Below are 21,686 nucleotides of genomic sequence, written 5' to 3' on the forward strand. Positions count from 1 at the left end.
ATTGATGTTGAGATTCCTTGGTTTGTTCTATTCATTGCATGTTTTCTGCCCTTGTCGTCCGCCGTTGTCTAACCTTGTTACCTTTCTTCCCTTACAGATCATTGTTGTGCGTTCCGTCCTGTTTCTCTGGTTGGACGTCCCACTGACCCCGAGTGTCCTGCCTTCTTCAGTTGGCCCTACCTCCCTCCCCCTACCTCCACGTACGTCCTTGCTTGTCCCTGTTCCTGATCGTACCTTCCTTAAGTTACCCCTTGTAAGTATTCCTCATTCCTTTTTTGACATGTCTGTTCTTGTTTTGTCTCTCCGTACTTTGTTCTTTCTCTTCATATTTTCAGGTTTATTGGTGTCAATACCTTTTATGTGCTCGTTCTCTTCTTTCCTCTTTCTCTCCTTCCTTACCCTCGTTGCTTACTGGCTCCCTTGATCATGCTTCTCTCTCTTTATATATTTTATCACCCCGCTACATCATTTCTCCTATGACTCATATTTACGTTCCTTTCCCTCTGATCCTCCTCTTTTGTGTCTTATTTGTTCATTGGTCCTTGTGCGCATTTTCTTTTTGCTTTTTCACTTGACCTTACTTATCAACATCTCTGGACTTCATTTTATCTCTTTATCGTTCTCAGCAACACCCTGGCTTTTTTCTATCTTTATGATATCCCTTACTCCTCTTTTATTCTTCTTTCTTTTTTTCCATTTCATTTCTTCTCTATTCTTACTTCTTTCTTTCTTTTTCCTATGTTCTTATTTTTTGCGAGGCTGTCTCTCAATGTTTTAATTTATCTTTGCATTACTCCTTCAATAATCCCTAATGTCTGTGCGCATTGTTTCTTGGAACGTTAAAGGTCTTCACTCTCTTATTAAGAGGCAAAAAATTATTTCTCATTTAGCTAAGTTGAATGTCGACATTGCCTTCTTGCAAGAAACTCATTTGTCTGATATTGAAGCTGCTAAGCTTAAGAGGGGATGGGTAGGCGATGTGCTCTCTGCTCCTGGTGATGATAAGAGAAATGGTGTGGTTGTGTTAATTCGCAAATCTCTCTCTCACTCGCTCTTGACTTCTGAGTCGGATCCTGAAGGTAGATGGTTGAACGTCAAACTTTCCTCGAAGGGTATCCCCATCTCCCTTCTCAACATTTACGCACCTACTGGCGGTGACCCTGCCTTCTGGCGCACAATGGCTTCTCGTATTTCTGAATACGTTGTTGATAATTTTATTATGGCAGGAGATTGCAATCTACCCCTCGATCCCTTTTTAGATCGACATTCCAAAGCATCTTATATCCCTAATAAGTCTCATAAACTGTTTAATCAAGCAATATCCCAGCACAAACTCATTGATGCCTGGCGCTTATGTAACCCTACTACTAAAGAGTTTACCTTTTACTCCCCATCCCACCAATCACAGTCCCGCATTGATTACATCTTCCTTTCCCATCATATTTCTCAGTCCCTCACTCATGCCGACATTGGCCCCATCTTGTTCTCTGATCATGCCCCTGTACTGGTTAATATTGATATCCTACCTAAGTCCACTGGGCCAAAACGATAGCGCTTCAACAATACTCTAGTTCTTGATCCCAAATTCACCACCTCCTTTGTTGAATTCACTAAAGAATTTTTTGCCATTAATGACACACCCACTTTGCCCAAGCATGCTATTTGGGACGCTTTTAAGGCTGCAGCCAGGGGTTTCATCATTGATTATGTAGCCAGAAATGTAAGACCGCTCGCAAGCACGCAAGTGATCTCCTCCTCACGATTAAAAAATTGGAACATTCTTTCTATACTTCTCATTCGCAGGAAAGTTTGACTACTCTTATTAAGGCTAAGATGCAATTTAACAAACAATCCACTGATGATGTGTGAGAAGTTGGCCTGGTATATGATGTTCACTAGTTAAAGTGACCACCTTGTACCATGCCAAGCAACCATGGTGTGGTTGTAAGTCAACCTTTTCGGACTAGCTGCCCTAGTGGTAGCGTAGGCTAAGCAGTCTTTGAGGCTAAACTCGTGAAGCGTGTTAAGCCAGCTGTTTTACCAAATGCAACCCCCTTTTATGTCAATGAAAGGACACCACACAGATATATATTCAAAATATATATGTATTTATTTCTCAAAGTAACCCCTAGTCTCTTTATGAGCACAGGAGCACAAATCGTCAAACAAGATTACAGTAGGATACACAGAAGTTGCACTTTATATGGGTAGGCCCTGGTGGCCGCTCAAACCATATACTAAAATAGTGGTATAAGTACCACGAACAGAAAAGGGAAAAGGCCTAGGGCCTCTAGAATCGCTGGGCCTACAAGGAGCTAACTTTAGTTAGTGACCAGGAGGTCCACGGGTTGCGTGTGCAGAGCGAATAGTCACACGCGGGCTCCCATAGGTTTTCAATGGGTGCGTAAAAGTTAAAAAGTTACTGCAAAGACGATCTTCCGGATGGACTATGAACTCAAGATTGGAAACACAGACACTAGAGATGATACTCTACACTTGGGCACTGGAGTGCCAGCTTTACCTCACCCACAGGAAGCGGGTGCATAGGTCTCGAAGTGCGTCGGGTTTCTTCTATCTGTTCAGTGGAGCCTGTGGACAAAGATGCTGCAGGCGGTCGGTCCGGAAGAGATGCGGTGGATCCAAGGGTGGATCGGAGTTGTAGAAGACCTGTAAGCAGAGGGGACAGTGTTCACAGTCACTAGCCAGTGACCAGCGTGGCACCAGGTGGGTACCAGGCGATGTCGGGTGCAAACAGGAAGAAAGGTGTAGCTTGTCTCTGCAGCCACGTGGTCCCTGAAGGTTGATGACGTCCAGGAGTCGGCTCACGAGCTGTTCCACGCAGGTTCTCGCTGTCGGCGGTGTCGGCGACTTGGTCGAAGCAAACAAGCCTTGGCAAAAGCAATTGTTGTGGAAAACGAAATAAGCTGATGGTTCTGACCAGCAAGATCAGAGGGACTGCTCCTTTGGAGGGGAGCAAGGACCAGTCTGGGGCAATCAGACCAGCAGTGTAGTTCTTGAAGTTCGTCACCAAGATGGCCACTAGCCAGCGGCCAGCAACCGGTTAGGCGCGTCGAGTGGCAAAATACAGAAGGGCCCCACGCAGATCGTGGAGATGCTGGAGGGCTCACCTTTGGTGCAGATGCTGCTCGAGGGTTGGGCTTCTCAGATCCTAAAGCACAACTTGGAGGGAGCCTCGGTTGTTGCACTTGCAGCTTGTCGTGGTCGTTTCAAGATGGCTGGCTCCACGTGTCTCGGTGCCTCCACGGGTCTCCTCTTTTCAGGGACTGTGGATCGGGCGGTGAGAGGTCTGGAGGTCCAGGTCTTGTCAGTCTCTGGGCTCGGGCTCCGGCGGGAGGCGGCGGCAAAGCAGACGTTGATTCGCTGGATGGTGCTTGCGTTAGCAAGGTGGTCACTCCCTGACCACAGGGGAGATTTCCTTCAGTCTTCTGTGCAGCAGAATGTCGAAGTTCCCGTCTTCTTCTTAGTTTCAAGTTGATTCCAGGATGTCTGAAGTCTTAGGACACAGCTCCTACCTTTAAGCGGATTCTAGGGGCCGGACTACCTGCTAGATCCCTCCCTAAGGGTGGGACCAGGAAGGGGGGTGGTTACACCCCCAATCCTTTGTCCAGCTCGCCCCAGGTCCAGGGCTGGTGTGCCCCAGGACCGGTTTGAACTGGCATATGCACCGAGGCTCCTTGTGAGCCTCAGGCATGTCTGGTTTCTTTCAAGCCCTACCTGACCAATACACAAAATCCTGTCTGGGGTGGTGCATGCACCTCCCCTGGCAGGAAACCCTTTGTCCACACCTCCCAAGCTGGAAGGACTCCCAGCAGCAGGAGGGCAGACTTGTGTCTGTGGTGGCAGCATCCATTTTGTGGAGCTGAGGCTATGTCTGATTTTACCCGGGTTTCAGGTACTGTACATGTCGTGTCCCTCTAGAAGGGTGGAATGCTAACCCCGTCGCCAGAATTGGCGAGGGGTTAGTATTCCAATTCGTATGACACCTTACTCGACATGTTTTGATAAAGCCAAACCAAAGATAGCATTTAACCACAAGGTTCATAATGCACTTAAGAGTATATGGTATGACGATATCTGGAAACAGTAGAAGGAAGTGGTTCCGACCACTGCAGACAGGCTCAGCTCATGCCAGAGCACCATCCCACATGGAACCAAGCACTCTGCCTTCAGGATTGTTAAGGCCTGCCATAGGAGTGACTTATAGGTTAACATGTGTCCCATTTAAGGTTAGGTATAGGTATACTACACCTAAGTAAGAGGTGGTTACACCAACTTACCCCAGCTGAGTGATCAGCCAGTTGTGTCAAATTTGTTAGGCCAGGCCAGGGGTGGCACAATACATGCTTCAGCCCCTGGTAGGCCTTAGATACACCAATGCCCTGGGTACCTAGTGTACACTGGTACAGGGGCTCACAGGGTGATCCACTTCCAATTGGTTATGCACCTAGGGTGCATAGTGTAAATTTAGTAGAGAGAACAGCAGGCTGGGGGTCTGATTGGCAGGCCCACAGCCTCAATATGTCAAAAACCAGTGAAGCAAAAAGCAAAAATTTGGGGTGACCATAGGATAGCAGACCCTACTCTCCTACATGATGCATCGCTATACTTGTTGAAATCTAGTTCAAAATTTTATGGGGGAAAGAACAAAGCGGGGAAGATCTTAGCCAATTATTTAAAAGTTAAGCAACATAAATTGAACATTGAGTCTGTCTATGATGTTAATTCTGTTTTAAAGCACACAGATGTCGATATCTTAGAGGAATATTCCCGTTTTTACTCCACGCTTTACTCTTCTGAAACTCACCCTACTGCCCAATCTCTCGCCACCTTTTTCTCTAGCATTAAGGCACCTTCTAATTTTCCTGTTGACTTATCCACTCTTGAACTGCCCATCTCTAACTCCGAATTACACACTGCACTTCAGTCACTCAAGAAGGATAAAGCCCCGGGTCCGGACAGATTTACAGTCGAATTTTATCTGCACTTCTCCAAATTACTATTACCCAGATTGCATTCTCTTATTGATTCTTTTATACTCAGTGGCACTTCCTCTGGCACTTTCTCAGACGCCCATGTATGCATTATACCCAAAGAAGGAAAAGACACCCAATATTGCAAGAACTATTGACCAATTTCCTTGGTCAACATTGACTACAAGCTATATGCTAAATCCCTTGCCATAAGATTAGATCCCTTTCATCCTGAATTGCTGGGCCCGGAACAATCTGGATTTGTTAAGGGTCGTTTCATCACAGACAATACTAGACTTCTGTTCAATGTCCTGTCCAGATCCTCAAGGTTCCAGGATTCGCTAGCGGCAATTGCTTTGGACGCCGAAAAAGCGTTTGACAGGGTAGAGTGGACTTTCCTTTTTTCCGCCCTCAGATGTTTTGGGTTTGGTCCTAATTTTATCTCCTTTGTTTCTTTTCTGTACTCCAGTCCCAGAGCGGCGGTTTGCGCTAATGGTCTAGTCTCTTCTTTTTTCAGCTTAGGTAGAGGAGTCCGTCAGGGTTGTCCCCTCTCCCCTTTCCTTTTTAACCTGGCCTTAGAACCCTTCCTTTCAAAACTCCGCCAAAATCCTAATTTGCATAGTTTCCAAATCTCACAAACAAACATCAAACTTGCTGCTTATGCGGATGATATCCTACTCTTTATGTCCAACCCTGCCATTTCTATCCCCACATTTCTAACTGAAGTTCATGAATATTCCCAAATTTCTGGCTATAAGTTGAATAATAACAAATGTGAAATCTTGCCCCTTACAAAATTTACCTTTAAACCTGATTTTGCTGCGTCCAACTTCACTTGGAGTCCCTCACATATTAAATACCTTGGTTTGTATATTACCCCTTCTCTCCCCGACACTGTCTCGTTGTGCCTTAATAAATGCACCCAGAAACTGTCCGATCTCACCTCCAGATGGCACCCACTTTACCTTTCCTGGTGGGGTCGCCTCGACACGATTAAAATGATGCTCTCCCCAATAGTTCTATACACTATCTCCAATATTCCGGTGCCTATTCCAGCTAAGTTTTTTAGGAAAATCAATACTGTCCTCTCTTCTTTCCTCTGGTCTTGCAAAAAAGCGCGCATGTCCTTGTGCAGACTACGACTTCCCAAGTCAGAGGGTGGGGTTGACTTCCCAGATTTCCCCACTTATCACAAAGCGTTCCTTCTGCGACAAGCCTCCCTTTGGTTGTGGGATCCTGCTGAATCCTCCCCCTTATGGCTTGTTATTGAGCGTCTGTCCTTATCCCCCTTTACTTTTGCTGAGTATCTCTTGTTTTCTCGTAAGCCCCAGGCTATTTCCACTCCCATACATAAGTTCACTACCAAACTTCTTCTTTCCGCTTCCCCAAGTCTCCTGTCGCTGAATTTCTCAATACCACCATTTGGTATAATAATAGTATACTCATTAACCACAAACCCTTTTATTGGAAATCTTAGAGGCAGAAGGGCTTGATTTGGGTGTCCCATCTCTTTTCCGGTTCCGATTTCTTACCTTTCTCCGTTCTTAGCCAAAAGTTTGATCTCCCTCACTCTTTCACCCGTAATTATCTCACACTCAAGAACGCAGTTTATCCACATACACCCAACTCTCTAACTCAATCTGACCTTCCCAGCCCTACTCTGCACCTCCACTCCTTGCTACGTACTTATCCCACAGCCTCCTCAATTTACCACTCGTTCCACAAGACTCTCGCACCCAGGTCAAAATCCAAGGTAGAGGAACAGTGGGAGTCTGATTTTGGCATCTCCTGGCCCATTTCTCTTTGGGATAAGGTGTGGACCAAACTTCGTAAGTCGTCTAGGGCTGCTTCTCTCACACAAACCCTCTTTTTTATCTATAATAGACTTCTCTTCTCACCCCACATGTTGAATAAGAGGTTTCCTCTAATACCTGACCTTTGTTGGTCCTGCTCGACACCTAAGGCTTCTCTTTTTCACATGCTCTTTTCCTGTACTGCTACGCACAACTTTTGGAAACAAGTTTGGGTCCAAATCAATGCCATATTTCATACTGCATTTCCCTTCTCCTTTGTTAATATCTTTTTAGGAAGTCTCTCTCCCTGTTGGGCAGACACTGATTTTAATATGCAAATTGTTGACTTATTGCTAGCTGTTGCATTCCAGCAAATTACTGTTAATTGGAAACATTTTGCTAATATTTCTTTTAGAGCATGGTGGTACAATGCATGTGATAATCACAGGCTAGATACTGTCTTTGTTTACCCCCTTAGTCTGGCCAAAAAGCGACAGGATCTTTGGCTCCCTGTGACCCTGTACCTTGATATTTGCGCTAAACGCTCGTCTCACTTGCCTCCCTTTCAGCAGGAGGTCTCTAAACCTCCTTGATTGACCTTATTGTTCCTTTGCATTTTTTATAATTCATTTATTGCACATTACCTCCAATACTGCTTTTTGTTATTTAGCCTCAATTATTTGTTATCTCTCAGTCTCATGTTTATTTTCACAGTCATGTTCTATTATATAGCTCATATTGCTGTTATGCTTTAGGTTTTCTTCTGTATCGACACCTTTATTTGTCTAATAAAATCTTTTGAACTTAAAAGGAATAGAGTTAAGGGTTTCCATGTCTTTCTCAGGAGAATGGTGTCTTTCAGGCAGCAGTGTAGCGTGGGTTGCCAGTGCCAAGTATCCTCCCATCTTTCTCTTAAAAATGTTGCACCCCTAAGAATTTTGTGCCCTGGGCAACCACCACTGCTTCCAGGCACCAGATGATGACCCCCTGTTTGACATCCTTCCTATATTCCACCCTCCTGCACTCTGGATGCCACCATCCCAGGCTGGGGCTCCAAAGGGCCTGCTCAAAAGCTTCAACTGTAATTTTAGAGGCGTGCGTTGAGCCCCAAAGCATAGATTAACAAGCATTTGCAATGCAATAGGTCTTGCTTTTGCGAGAGTTTAAGCTATTGGCATTATAAATGACAATATGACACATGCATCAAGGTATTTTTTGATTGCAAACAGAGCGATTTGCAAAAATCGGCCGTTTGTGGTCGTAAAATGGCCTTTTGCAATGCATGAAAGTTATTGGGATTGCCAATTTAGGTAATTGCAATTTCTTGCGATTACCTAAATTGCGAATGCAAATAGGGAATCACAATTTGCGATTCCCTAATGCATAAGCAAGACGCCTTTCCTGAATACGAACTGTGCATTTAGGAAACGCTAATTAGAATCAACTTCAAGTTGATGCTAATATGTTCATACTTTAAAAAATGCACAAAACTGCATTTTTCAAAGTGCCATGGGGCGCACACATGCCCCTAGGCCATGGGTGCGCCTTACATGTGCACCTTTTTCTGTTAGGGGCGCCTCAGGGGGGCCTTGGGCCCCAGGGCACCATTGCCTTTGCATTACCTAATTTGCGATTACCAATTAGGTAATTGAAATTTAGGCAATGCAAGGCCATTACCACCTCTGGGCCTTGAGGCCCATAACAAAGAATGGAGTAGCAATAGCAAATAGCGATTCCCTAATTGCGTTTGCGGTTCTTAAGGAATCGCAATTAGAGAATCGCTATTTACTGTTTCGTATGGTGCATTTCATTTTGCGATTATAAAATAGCGATTTCTTAACAGTTGCTATTTGGTGATTGCAAAATGCAACTTTGATGCCTGTGCCCCAATGCCTTTTTTTAATCTGTTTTGATAATTAACACATAAATAAAAGGCACTGTCATTTACAATGCCAATAGCTCAAACTCTTGTAAATGCGATACCCAATTCCTTTTAAAGAAGCGGCCGCCAATGTCCCTGCGCTGAATGTTGCAGGAAAGCATGTTGTGCCTGCAGTAGGAGAAACTCATTAAAGAAAATAGTGTTTACAGATTAAATGAGGCATGTCGTGTGAAAACAGAAGCAAAAGGGCCAGCCCTCATGGGAGGTTACAAATGAAGACAAGGCGGTACTAAGGGGGGGACTAAGAAGCCTATTAACGAATCAGAAGCCAGCATTTACAAAAGGCAATGACACAGGCCAATGAAAAATGAGGGCGGAGAGTGGCCGGAGCTTCAAGTCCATACTCAAATACAACATGCCCATCAGCTCATGCGCTGCACAAGCTTGCCCTAAAAAGAAGTGTGGGCTTTATTTGGAAGGTTAACAAGGAGAAAATGCATTGTTGCATAGACCATTTCACTACTTCTGGGTGGAAAGGTAAGACAGCATAGGAAATAGGTCTTTCACCCATAGAATGAACATTATTAGAAGGCAGATTTAAATATTGGAGGTCATGGGACTCAGAGATATTTGACCTGATTCATTGTGTTTACATGTTCATTTTTCTTTTAAGGAATTTGACAAATACATTGTTTTGAGAGAGATGCTGACGTATGGTCGTCTTGGTTATACCACTTATAAGTCCAGTGGACGACAGAAATGCTGTTCTAGTGAAGGATATAGAAATGAAAAATAATTTACGTACAATACTGACAAGAATAGAGGTATTATTATCATAATCCAATGTTTTCGACTGATCCCTTTGGGAATATTTGCGTTTACAGTGTACATAATAGCCCAGGTTCTCACAGGGTTACAGGGCAATGCCAACTCACAATCCACAAGACCCACCGAGCTGCCCTACAGTTGTCCACAGACACACCGCCCCTGCCAGAGTGGAGGGGGAGAAAGACAGCCAGCGTGAGATGTGGAGACGCGATGCCTTCCCCTTAGATGCGGGTCCACCAGAGCTGTAACAGTGCTGCAGGCCCTGGGACACTGATGGTAAACAGCAGCAATACCCACAAGGGACACCTCTTAGTAACCACCGACCGCTCCATGTCCCAGAGAAAGGCTTCCCAGTTCATGTGCTGAGGCGTTTCTGCCACAGCTGTAGAAACAATTCGGATCAGCTCACCCGAGCTCTGGTGGGTGCTGGCTCGTCGGGGGCAAGGCCGTGCAGGGGGATGTAGATAAAAGCAGTGCAGGGGATGTAGATACGGGCAGTGCAGGGAAACAGGCAGTGCGGGGGGGAGTAGAAACAGGCAGTGCCTGGGGATGTAGATACAGGTAGTGCAAGGAGATGTAGATACCGGCAGTGCAGGGGGTGCAGCAGGGGGTGCAGATACAGGCAGTGCAGGGGTCTGTACTGTAGATACAGTCAGTGCAGGGTGATGTTGATACAGGCAATGCTGGGAGGTGTACCAGACCAGTGACATGCTGTGCAGTGTTGTAAGTACAGCTGCACATATAGTCCATCCCTGTGCCAGGGAGTCTACAAGACAGGGGATAGGCTACACACATACTTCACGAAACATGAGCAGGCGGCAGAGAGAACCTGCAATGCAATATGGGGTCCAGGTAAACACTGCACAGTGTAAATTTAGGATCTAGTACAGACTGGGGGATATTCTCAAGAACGTGCGATAATCATCGCCAAAATAGGTTGATGCAATCTTTCATATCGCCGTCTATCGCGGAAAAATAACTCCGTGTTAACATCGTATTCCCAACATGGTGGTAACATGCGATAGTTTCCCGATAATGCGTCAAATGTCCGCGATAAAATTTACCTGGACGGCGATAAATATCTCAAGCCGAATGTGAAAAAAATGGCGATGGGCCCAACCGCGATAAAAAATCAGCAATAAGCTGCGCCAGGCCTGCAATTCACACATGTCAGGTGGGAAAAATCACCATAAAAGCAGAAAAAAACCCACAAACAAAACCAAAACAACTGCAAAGCACAATGTAGGTAGCCGGAGCAAGTACAGAGGACAACCAGAACCCCACAATCCCCACGGAGGACCAGCCTGGGACCTTGGGGTCAGGGAAGGGCAAGGAAAAGAAGAAGAGGAAGACGTGGATCAGTCCGCAGGAAAACAGGATCCTAATAACGGAGGTGATAGAACACCATCAACTACTGTTCGTCACCTCCACTGTGTCATTGGCATCAAAAAAACGGAATATGGCAGTCCATCGTGGACAAGGTGAATGCAGTTGGAGGGCTGAGGAGGACAATGGAAGAGGTCAAGAGGCGCTGGAATGATGTGAAGCGCAAAACCAAGCAGAAACTCGGCATCAATGCAGACTAGAGGTGGGATTTCAGCGCCACAGGACGAGCTGGATGAGATGGAGGAATTGGTGTCCACAGTCATCAGTGTGGAGACGGTGGCAGTAGTTGAGGAACCGGACACTGCTCAACATGACGTGACACAACAGCAACAGGGTGAGTAACAACCAGGGACTGGGGGGCGAGGGGAGATGGACACAATGGCACACATGCACAATTAAGTATAGCACAGTGCACACCCACAATGACTCTGAATCATGTCCCTGATCCCCTTGGCACACTGCAGCACACCTAGAAACAGCAAGTAGGCCCCCGTCGACTATGTGCGCAGAGGGGGCCCTTCCCTCACATCACCAATCTCACAACCAACCCATGCACATGTGCCAAACCCAGCAAAGTGGCATGTCTGTGAGCCGCACTGACAATGTAAATGACACTGCATGATGAATGGCATGGCTGCAGTCAATATATCATGATATGTTGCACGCCACGACACTGAGGTGGCTGAGTGTGGACCACATCCGTAAAGGAGCAGGTCACACTGACACATCCACGTGCACAAACAACCCCTGACATCAACAACACATCTGCGGACAAACCAGAGACCCAACTCCCACCAAGAGCCCAATTTACCCAAGTTTGTAACATCTCAGCACTGTATAAGCACAGACGTCAAAGGCACACCACCTGAAAGGGATAAGGGGCAGCAAAATCAGAGCTGCAGGGGCAACACTCCCAAAATGCAGCACACACACACCATTCAGAGCACATCAACATTTATAACAATGTGGTACAAACTGCAACATGTTCACAACAGAACAGAGGACACAACTGGTGCCGCTTGTGTGTAGAAACTGGCCAATCATATTTGGCATAGCAGGGAAATGTGAGATGGCAATGTACAAGTACAAACACACATCCCTGATGGTGTAGAAATGTCCACTGTCCCACATCAAATAGGCAGCTCCTCTCAATCAGTCACAATGTACATTGTCATGCAGTCTGTATGTAAAGGTGTCCAATGCGTCAACATACTTGTGAACACAATGTTAAACTGCATCTCCCCGTCACATTGCAGAGGGACAATCAACAACTCCTGCAGAGCAGACCTAACATCTCTTCACTGATGACGAAGAGGACCTCCACACCTTCGACCCCGACACCCTTCAAGAGCTCATGGACAGCTTCGGCACATCACCTCCAGGAGCAGGGCAGCCCACCTGCATCGAAGAGACCTCACCCCCTGCACAGACCACACAGCAGGAAGCACCCACCACCACGGCTGTCTCCCAGGACCCTCACGAACAACACATGGCCTTCCAACGCCGTGTGTTAGGATGCCAGGAGAAGATGGCTGATCAGGTGCGTGTGGGGTTCGACCTCATGGCAGCCAAACTAGATGCCATACGTGGGTGTATAAGTCCCATCAGAGACCACTTACAGTCCCTAATGGAAACCCACAGTCCGCTCCATGCTCTCCAACGATCCATGGCTGACATCGCTAGAGTCCTGACTCTGAGACTAGAACAACTGTCTATTCAGAGTGGCTCCAGCGATGTCATCCGGCAGTTGGAACACATGCGGAGGAACATGGAGAACATGGAGCGGATGCAGGCGGAAAGAATGGCTCCCACGGCTGCATACCAGCGAGATGTAGCTGGGAATTTTCCATGCCCTGCAGACCCTCATCTTGGCATTGCTGTCACAAGGCCTGGTGCGGATGAATGCTGCTGCTACTACTCAATCCACATCTCCGCCCCCTGAAGTATCAGTGTCTCACAGTGCAGCAGACAATCCACCTCCGGCCCCTGATGTGTCACTGCCACACAGTGCAGCAGACATTCCACTTCCGGCCCCTGATGTGTCACTGCCACACAGTGCTGCAGACAAAACCCCACCAATCACATGTGAGGCACATGAGACATCAGAGGACGAAGATGCGGATGATTCTGCCTTAGTGGTAAGAAGGAAGCGGTAGCATTCATCTCTGCCATATGGCCTGTTTCTGCTTGGCTCTGTCCTCTGCATCATCACCTTCCATTGTCCCCCCATACACTCTGCAACACTCACCTTGGACCGCGACATGGACTGCCATATTCTGTTTGGTTACCAATGACACAGCAATCAGACTACGGACTGAACTCTTCCTCTTCCTATGAACTTGTCATTCCCTAAAGGACTCTGGCTGGCCCTCCACGGGGCAACAATGTAAAGTGGGGTTTGCATGGCCCTGTACTTCTCCAGCTTCAACACTCCACTGAATGTGAATAAAACATTCAAATACACACAGATGTGTCATGTCTATGATCATTCAAGTATGAAAGTACGGAGTCATGTCTATGATCATTCAAGTATGAAAGTACGGATGAATGTAGGGTCAGTGATTCCCCCTTACGTCCATGTTGATCATGCTGTAGGACTTGAGTGACATGGTGCAACATTGCTGATTGCGTCCCAGGTGGTGCCGACACTACAACAGAGACTCACGTATTTTTGACTTCCTTGTCCAGCCCAGAACTGGACCACGCCCAAAGCCCCAGGCTCATTGTTCACACCCCTACGCTGGACTGGCATACGCCAGCCCAGCCCACTCCGCTTACACTTACGGGGGGGGGCGACAAAGCTACATGTCCCAGATCTTCCCTGTAGTGATCTGCTGATCACTGGTCTAGTTGTCAGCATGCCACAGCCCCTCCATGAGGGCTGGTTTACACCCACACCACACCCACCCAGCACAGGCATCACAGGACATGTGAGCCTGCTAATAAAAGGGGCCTACCACATCACATTCCCCACTGCCGGAGGTGACATGATGCCGTCCGCACCACGAGACTCAATCATAAAGGGTCCATGACTTGTGGTGCACTGGGTTAGTGGCACTCGATGCACTGCGGCTGGCATGGGCCTGCCACCACAGGACGATGACTTGCTGTGCACAGAGTTGGTGGCACCCGATGCACTGCGGCCGGCACGGGCCTACCGCCACGGGACGATGACTTGCGGTGCACAGAGTTGGTGGCACCCGATGCACTGCGGCCGGCACGGGCCTACCGCCATGGGACGATGACTTGCGGAGCACTGAGGTAGGGCCACCTGAAGAGCTGAGCAGGTGTGCAGCCTGCGATGATGCGCCGGCCTGGCGGTACGGACTGAATTAGATTTGTATGAGCCCTGCTGGTCTGCAATGTAGACCTGAGGCAGCGGGAAGCACGGGTCTCCCGCCACATGGCGATGACTTGCGGTGCACTGAGTTAGTGGCACCAGAGCTGAGCGGGTGTGCAGCCTGTGCTGATGCGCATGCCTCAACACACCTTCCTGCCAATCAGGATTCGATTTGAATTGAGAACCCTGCTGGACCACAGTGTACGCCAAAGGCAGCAGTCAGCAAACACATGACTCCGCGTTGCTGTTCCGCAGGGTGCGCTGGGGGCCTGTGGCGCGGAATCCAGTGATCGGCTGAGGAGGTTGCACCGGCACTTGGTGGGTCCTCTTGAAGACACGCCAGTGGTGGCAGGTGAGCATTGAGGCCTGGGTGCACAGGGGCAGCCAGTCATCTCTGGGCGGCGGATGGGTCTGGGGACCGGCGCTGGGGTGCAGCAGGTGCAGAGCATCGCATAGGCGCCACAGGTCACGGCTGCAGCCTCGTGGCTGGGTGGGGGCGCCGCCCTGGCAGACACGACCCTGCATGCAATGACGAGATGTGTGCGGGTTGGCTTGGGACGTAGCCACCTCGTCTCCAGTGTAAATCTGGCCATTGAAGGTGGTCGGCCACGTGTATGTAGGCCTATGGACAGGATATGGCGGACACAGAGACACACGCAGTATGACTTAGTTGGCCATCCCGGAACTAAACCACGCCCAGAGCCCCGGGCTAGTTATTCACGACATACACCAGCCAAGGCCACTCCGCTCACGCTCACAGGGGGGGATGACAAAGCTACATGCCTGAGGTGATCAGTTTGCGTCCACTGTCCACAACACTACAAACACCTGCAGTATATGTCCACATGGACATGTCTGTGCTCTGCATACTGAAGTCTGTGCAGCACATCTCCGCCACACTTGGTATTGTGTACATTCTCATTGATGGTTCACTTGCCTCCTTCGCACATACTTGGTTCCCACCTCCCCACACATCCTGCAATTGTGTGGCAGAGGTGCCATGCCGTGAATGGTTTGTCTACATGGCTGGCCACGGTTACCACTGTTACTTGTGTTGTCGTGTCTGGTAGTTGGGCATGTTGATTGGCATGTTTCATGTGATTTTGTAACATGTGCATTCCCACAGTTGTGAGTTGTATGATTGTGAAGTTGATGTGTGTGGTGTGTTCAGTTGGTACTTACTGACGAGCAGTGCATTTCCATACGTGCCGCCCTCAAATCGCTGGTTGGTGATGGACTTGCGGAAGATGTAGGAATCATGCACACTGCCTGGGAAGTTTGCGACAACATTGGTGAACATGCCCCTGTGGTCCACTTTTGCCTGCACATTGATGGAATGCTTGTGGTTTCTGTTGCAGTGATTGTGTGTAGTGTCGGCAGGGGGCACAAGTAGTACATGTGTGCTGTCAATTGCCCCCAACACGTGCGGGAAGCCAGCTTTGGCGCAGTTCCCTTGCTTGGTCTCCAACTGTTCCTACTCAGTGTTGGGGACATGAAGGTGCAGGGGTATCAAGCTGATACAAACCGTGATGCTTACAGGTATGATAAATCCTGCATAATAAAACCTTAACAGAAGTTCGTGTGGTCGTAACATTCCTTTTCTTTCCTACGAAGGTTACGACCAGACGAACTTCTGTTACGGTCTTTTTATGCAGGATTTATCATACCTGTAAGGATTCCGGTTTGTCCAAGTGCAATACACTGTACCAGATTACGTTTGTGAATATCCAACAGGTTTCTGTATACTGACTTTCGGAATATGGAGAGTTCCCGCAGCATATGCAGTTAATTGAATCCACACGTTGCCCTGATGAAGTTCCCCGTTGGGAATGGAACGCGTTGGCTGAGCTTTTCGTATTGTTGATTTATGTATTTGTAATAAAGAACTGTTTCTACACTACTTTTGACTACTGGACTTCATGACCTGGCTCACCCCCATTTCAGTGGCTACAATCTTGGATCTGGAGCACAGAGGCGTCAAACAACGGCTGGTGTTGGGGTTCATTGCACAGGAACACTACGAATTGGAACTGGCGTGTGGTGCGGATACAAGGGCCCAGCGTTGCTTTTGTGGACATGCATGCAAGACATGTGTGAGGAAATTTGATAGGGCTGGCTGTGAGACTCCTCCGACTCTGGCAGTTGTTGGTTGGAAGGTACGAGAGGCCAACAGGTGCAGCACAGCCAGCAGCTTTGTCTGTGGAGGGATATTGGTTCTCCGCTTTGTTGGTACCGTCAGCCTGTGGGCAATGTGGGTCAGGATGCGGAAGATGGTGGTCCTTTTGAGCCTGGCTGGCGTTGAGTCTCTGAGGCTGGTGCATTTTAGGAATGTCAGCTGTCTTGTTCTGCGCTGCCTAGGTGGTAGTCCAGGGGGGAGTGGTCCGGGGAGGTGGCCTGGGTCTCGTGACGATGGGTGTTGTGGCCCTCTTGGGTCTCCGAGCTGCATGATCAGTAGCTCCATGACATGTGTTGGTCTTCAGATGTGGCTCTGGGCTCCCTTTCATACTGCAGGTTGTTGTCCTGCTTAACACCAGTAAAAGGCAGGTGTTAAATCCCTGCTGCTAACGTGCCTTATCGGCTGTTTTTGGATCGCTTCGCCGATCTGGCTGGTCGTTGAAAATGTCGCAAAGTGGTGTTTTCGTGTGTTTTTGCACAGGAACGCCTATTCTGCATATCATTAGCGTTAGTTGTCGCTCTCATCCGTGGCGATGTTTTTTGCGGCAGCTATTGCTGGAAAACTGGTGATATTGGCAGTTTGCACCAGATTGATAATAGGGCGAAAAATATATCGCCACTTTTGCGGCGCTAAAGTGCCAATAAATCGACGATGAGTCCTTGAGAATATGCCCCACTGAGTAGAGGAGTACAGATATTGCCTGGTCTACAGGATTGTGCACTGCCTGTGTTCTTCGGATCGACTAAAGTTTGCACTGCAGAGTTTGCCTTTGAGACCAGTTACAGGACCTCTCAAAGGCAGTTGAGGAAATGCAGAGAGCCAGGGCCATGCTCTGAACAGAATCCTCAGTACACAGTTTCTCTCATCGGTTCTCTATAGGATCTTCAATGAAAGCTCCAGGGTCAGATCAGGTCAGGCCCAGCAGGAGGGACCCAGGGGCCAGGGAAGGCTCTCCAGGATTAGTGACAGACTGTGCGAGTTGTGCTGGGATCAGACACAGGCTGTGCTGGAAATGTCCATGACCAGATACAAGCTGTGTAGACTTGTGTAAATATTATAAACCGCTGCTCATTTCAGTCCAGAGGGTATGCGGAGGGTCTCCAACACTGGGTTAAACGTACGTAGACATTCTACAAGCCACTAGCAGGCCATGCACGCAATTCTAGTGACCACGAAAAAGCTATGATGAGCAACATCCTGGTCAAGGTGATGGCTAAACAGCAGTAGTTCCAGGATCTGCTACTCAGTGTCTTCAATATTGAACCGTATATTGTCTGTGTCTGATGTTTTATGGGACATGTCTATGAGATCAGGTACAGGACCACATGAAGGCTTTGGAGGAAGTGTGGAAAACCACGTGCGAGCTCTGTGTGGTGTCTTCAGTGTACATGTTCTGTAGTTGGGTCTCCGGGACCAGGTGCAGGATCTGCAGGAATGACCAAGGGCTAGTTAAGGCACTGCACCTCCCTCCTCCGCCATTCCCCCACCCCCAGGATTGGAACAGATGCTGTGAAGGCTGTGCAGCAAGGCCCACAGGATCAGGTACATGTTGTGGTGTGGGGAGTGGGTTTTGGAATTAGGTGCAAGCTTCTAGCACAGGTGTACAACACTACTTCTAAACTAAATGTAGGGTAACCTAGATCATCTACAGGCTTAAGGGTCAGGCCGAGTCTTCCCCAGGCGGGTCCTGGTGCAGTCGCTGGGCACCATGGTGCTTCCTTCATTGTTCATCTTGCCTGCAGGGGAGCTAGGATCCATCTTAAGCAATTGGCTTCCTGTTGGCAAACAGAAGATTATCTCAGGGATCCCAAAGGGCAGCTCCGCTGGACATACCCACTGAGGAATACTGTCCCCAGGGGCAGTGGGACGTGAGGTGGGGTGTACATAGGCTCCATCGGTCACTCCTATCTTCTACTTCTGAATCACCTCCACCACAGCGCTACACATGCAACTAGGAATTATTACTCTAAGTACTGAGAATAATTTAGGATAACTGTATGCATGCATTTGATGGTATACATCATAGTCTGGTAAGCATTTGAGGAACAATTTCGTTTTTATTTTTTTTTCAATACCTAGGCCCAGATTTTCAGGACAGTCACGAAATGCAGCGCAGTAGCCAAAAATGCTGGGCTGGGTTACATAACAGGCAGGGAGCAGGAGAGCACTATATCTACAGAGATATGGCTTTCTCCTCCCCTCTTCCTAGCACCAGTGCTGATTGGAGCTGCCGTGCGCCAGGCACATGCCTTACCACCATATTGCCAGGGTGTTACGTGAGTCTTCCATAGGTTTTATACTGGAAGGGGAACCTTCCAGCAAAAAATACTATGGTTAGACACACTTTAAAACTTTTCCTACTTTGTATGTGTTCTGCACAGTCCAGCAGGCATGCACAGTTGGAAAAGAAAGGAGAAATAAAAACATTTCTCCTTTTAATATCTCCTTTCAATTGGTGTTAACTTTTGGCACCAATCCCTGTCTACTATTGTTTGTAGATAGGGTTTTGCGTCAAAAGGCATGGGTGGTTACATGGGAATGCCCATGTACTACCCATATACTGCCCCCTTGGTGATAAGTACTGCAAAGCAGTGCTTCAGCTCCTTTACATTACTTTTAGGGTACTTTCCAGTGCAAAAAAACCTTTTGTGTTGGTTAGCATCACTTTTGTGATGCTAACCTAGCGCAAAATGTTTGTAAATCTACCCCCAGAGTGCTGTTGATTTTCTGGTTAGGTTTGGAATGCTCCCTAATCCAGGAAGAGTCCCAGTTTCGATACCTTTTCTGAATCCTATGTGCATGCACTGTTGTTAAGGAGGAATCTCACTGAAGCCATTCAGTTCGCAAAGCCACACTATGGAAGTTTTAGGGCTAGATATACAAAGATGTTTGCATTCGCAAAATGGTGCGATTCACAGAATCGGGCTGTTTGCGACTGTAAAAAGGCTTTTTGTTATGTATGAAACTTAAATTGTGATGCAGTGACATGTTAACAATTTGCAATTTGGGTTTGCAACCAAATATTGAAACAGTATTGGGAAGGGGCGTATTTAGGGCGTCCCTTCAAAATACTGATTCGGTTTCGGACGGGATGTAACAATGTTTCACGACTGAAATCTGGTTGCAAAACATTCATATTTTACTGACTACCCAAATCTAGTGGTAAGTCATTTCTGAATTTTGATAAAAACATCTAAGAGATGGCAGTGGACTACTGCAGACTCTTAAAAAATGTGATTTAAGCTTTTAATTTTTTTAAAATGCATTCCGTTTTCCTTTAAAGAGAACAGGGTTGCATTTAAAAATACTTTATTTCAAGCAATTACAGACATGGTGGTAGGCTATTATTCATAGTGGGTCGTCATTAATATTCATGAGGTAGGTTGAATTAAAACGAACTACAAATCAGGTTTTTACCAACCGTCCTATTGGTACATAGAACAGCTCGCAAAAAATAGAATGGATTCAGAAAACGTTGGTGTGCAATTTGTGACACCTTTTACTGAATCCATTCTTAGAAAATCTGTCCCAAAATCATTAATTCATGCACTTCTCTTGATGACATGTACATTTATCCGTGACATTCTACAAACAGCTTGGAGCATACTGGGAGATTGCCCACAGAGGGTGAGAGCCTGTCCCTTTGTATATCTCGTATATCTCATACCACCCTCTCAACACAGTCATACTTCAGACACGGGATATTTCACTTAGCAGCACCTTGCCAACCTTGCCAACAGCCTTGACCTTCTGTACTAAGATGCAGGAATTCAACAAAGGGCGTCGTTGCTTCTCCCATTACACCGTCCCTCACAGAGTGGTTTTTCCATCTCTCCCTGGGTGTTAGCCCTCACTGGGTACTTTTCTTCTTCTCCCTGGATGCTGACCATTAATGAGTGCTTCCACTGAATCGCCCAGGTTACTAGTCCTCAGAGGGCTCTCTCTCTCTCTCTCTCTCTCTCTCTCTCTCTTTTGTCTCTCCTACGATACTGGCCCTCACCAGGTGTTTTTTTCCATCACTCCCAGAACCCTCAGTAACATAACATAACATTGCCTGCCTTCTATGTCCTTTTCAGTAGGCTAACCCCCACCAAGGTTCTTTACAGCCTCTTTTACATTGCTTCTTGTTGTAATGTATCTCTTCATCTATCCTGATGTTCCTTTAAGTAGAGCCTATGATGTAATTGTATTTGGAATGTTTGGTCATCTCCTAGCGACTACTGTTGATATGCTTGAGAGAACAGCTGTTGGCAGGGTCAGTCTGTTGGCTCTGGGTTTTGTAGCCAAATAAATAACCAATTAACCTTTGATGTTCCTGATTGGTTACTACACTTCTATTAAGGGTGTCCTCTAATTTTACAAGTATGCCTGTCACATCAAAGTGCGTACTATCTCCTAGACTCCCCTCTGCGCCTTCCCTTCTCTCCAAAGATAACAACACTTGAGCATTTCTTGCCTGGACCAGTATGCTGGTCGCTCCAGGAAGCTCACCATGCATCTAAATTGTTTATTTCAAGCCTGCTTCAAGTGTTTTACTGCCCTCTGCAAACATGGTAGACTAAATACAGGGTATTCCCTACATCACCAGGATGATAGACACCATCAAGGACTTTCCATTACTCTTTTCCAGCTAATACCTTTATTAAGAACTTTACTGTCTTTTTAAGATATTGTCCTTACTTAGAGTCTTCCCTGCTTCTCCCAGGAGGCTGTACTTCACCAGGTCCATCTGAGCCCTCTCATCAGATTGGACTGCACCCAGTGCCTGCTCTAGCCTGTCTCTGAACAATGACATCACTAGTGCCTCTCTTGAATTCTCCCATTGTGCCAAACAAGTATGTAAAGTGTAATCATCTATATATCAATCCCACAATGTTTGATCTCACCCACAGCTTTATGTCCTCTCTCAGTATGCTGGGCCTTGCTACGAGTTTTCCCCGCTTCCCTTTGGAAAACAGACCGAGAGCCATCCTGCAACTCCCAGACAGTGGTTCACAATAATATCCTTACTGAAAAGATGCAGGAGTTTGGCCTTAATTATGGCTTTCCCTGAGATTTCTAAAAGGTTGGCTCTGAAGTCCCAGACATCAAGTTTTGCCTTTGCAGACTTTCCTTCAAGGTTTGCTGTTACGAATGGACTTTCTTGACTCTCCTAGCAGTGTGTCCATCACTGAGGACATTCCCTGACTCTCTTAGGAGTTTGGTCCTGAGTGAGGGCCTTTCCTGACTCTTTCATATTGTTGTCTGACACCCTGACTCTTTCAGGATGCCATCACTCATAGTCAATGTT

Source organism: Triturus cristatus, chromosome 1_1 (genome assembly GCF_964204655.1).
Source record: "Triturus cristatus chromosome 1_1, aTriCri1.1, whole genome shotgun sequence".
NCBI lineage: Eukaryota > Metazoa > Chordata > Amphibia > Caudata > Salamandridae > Triturus > Triturus cristatus.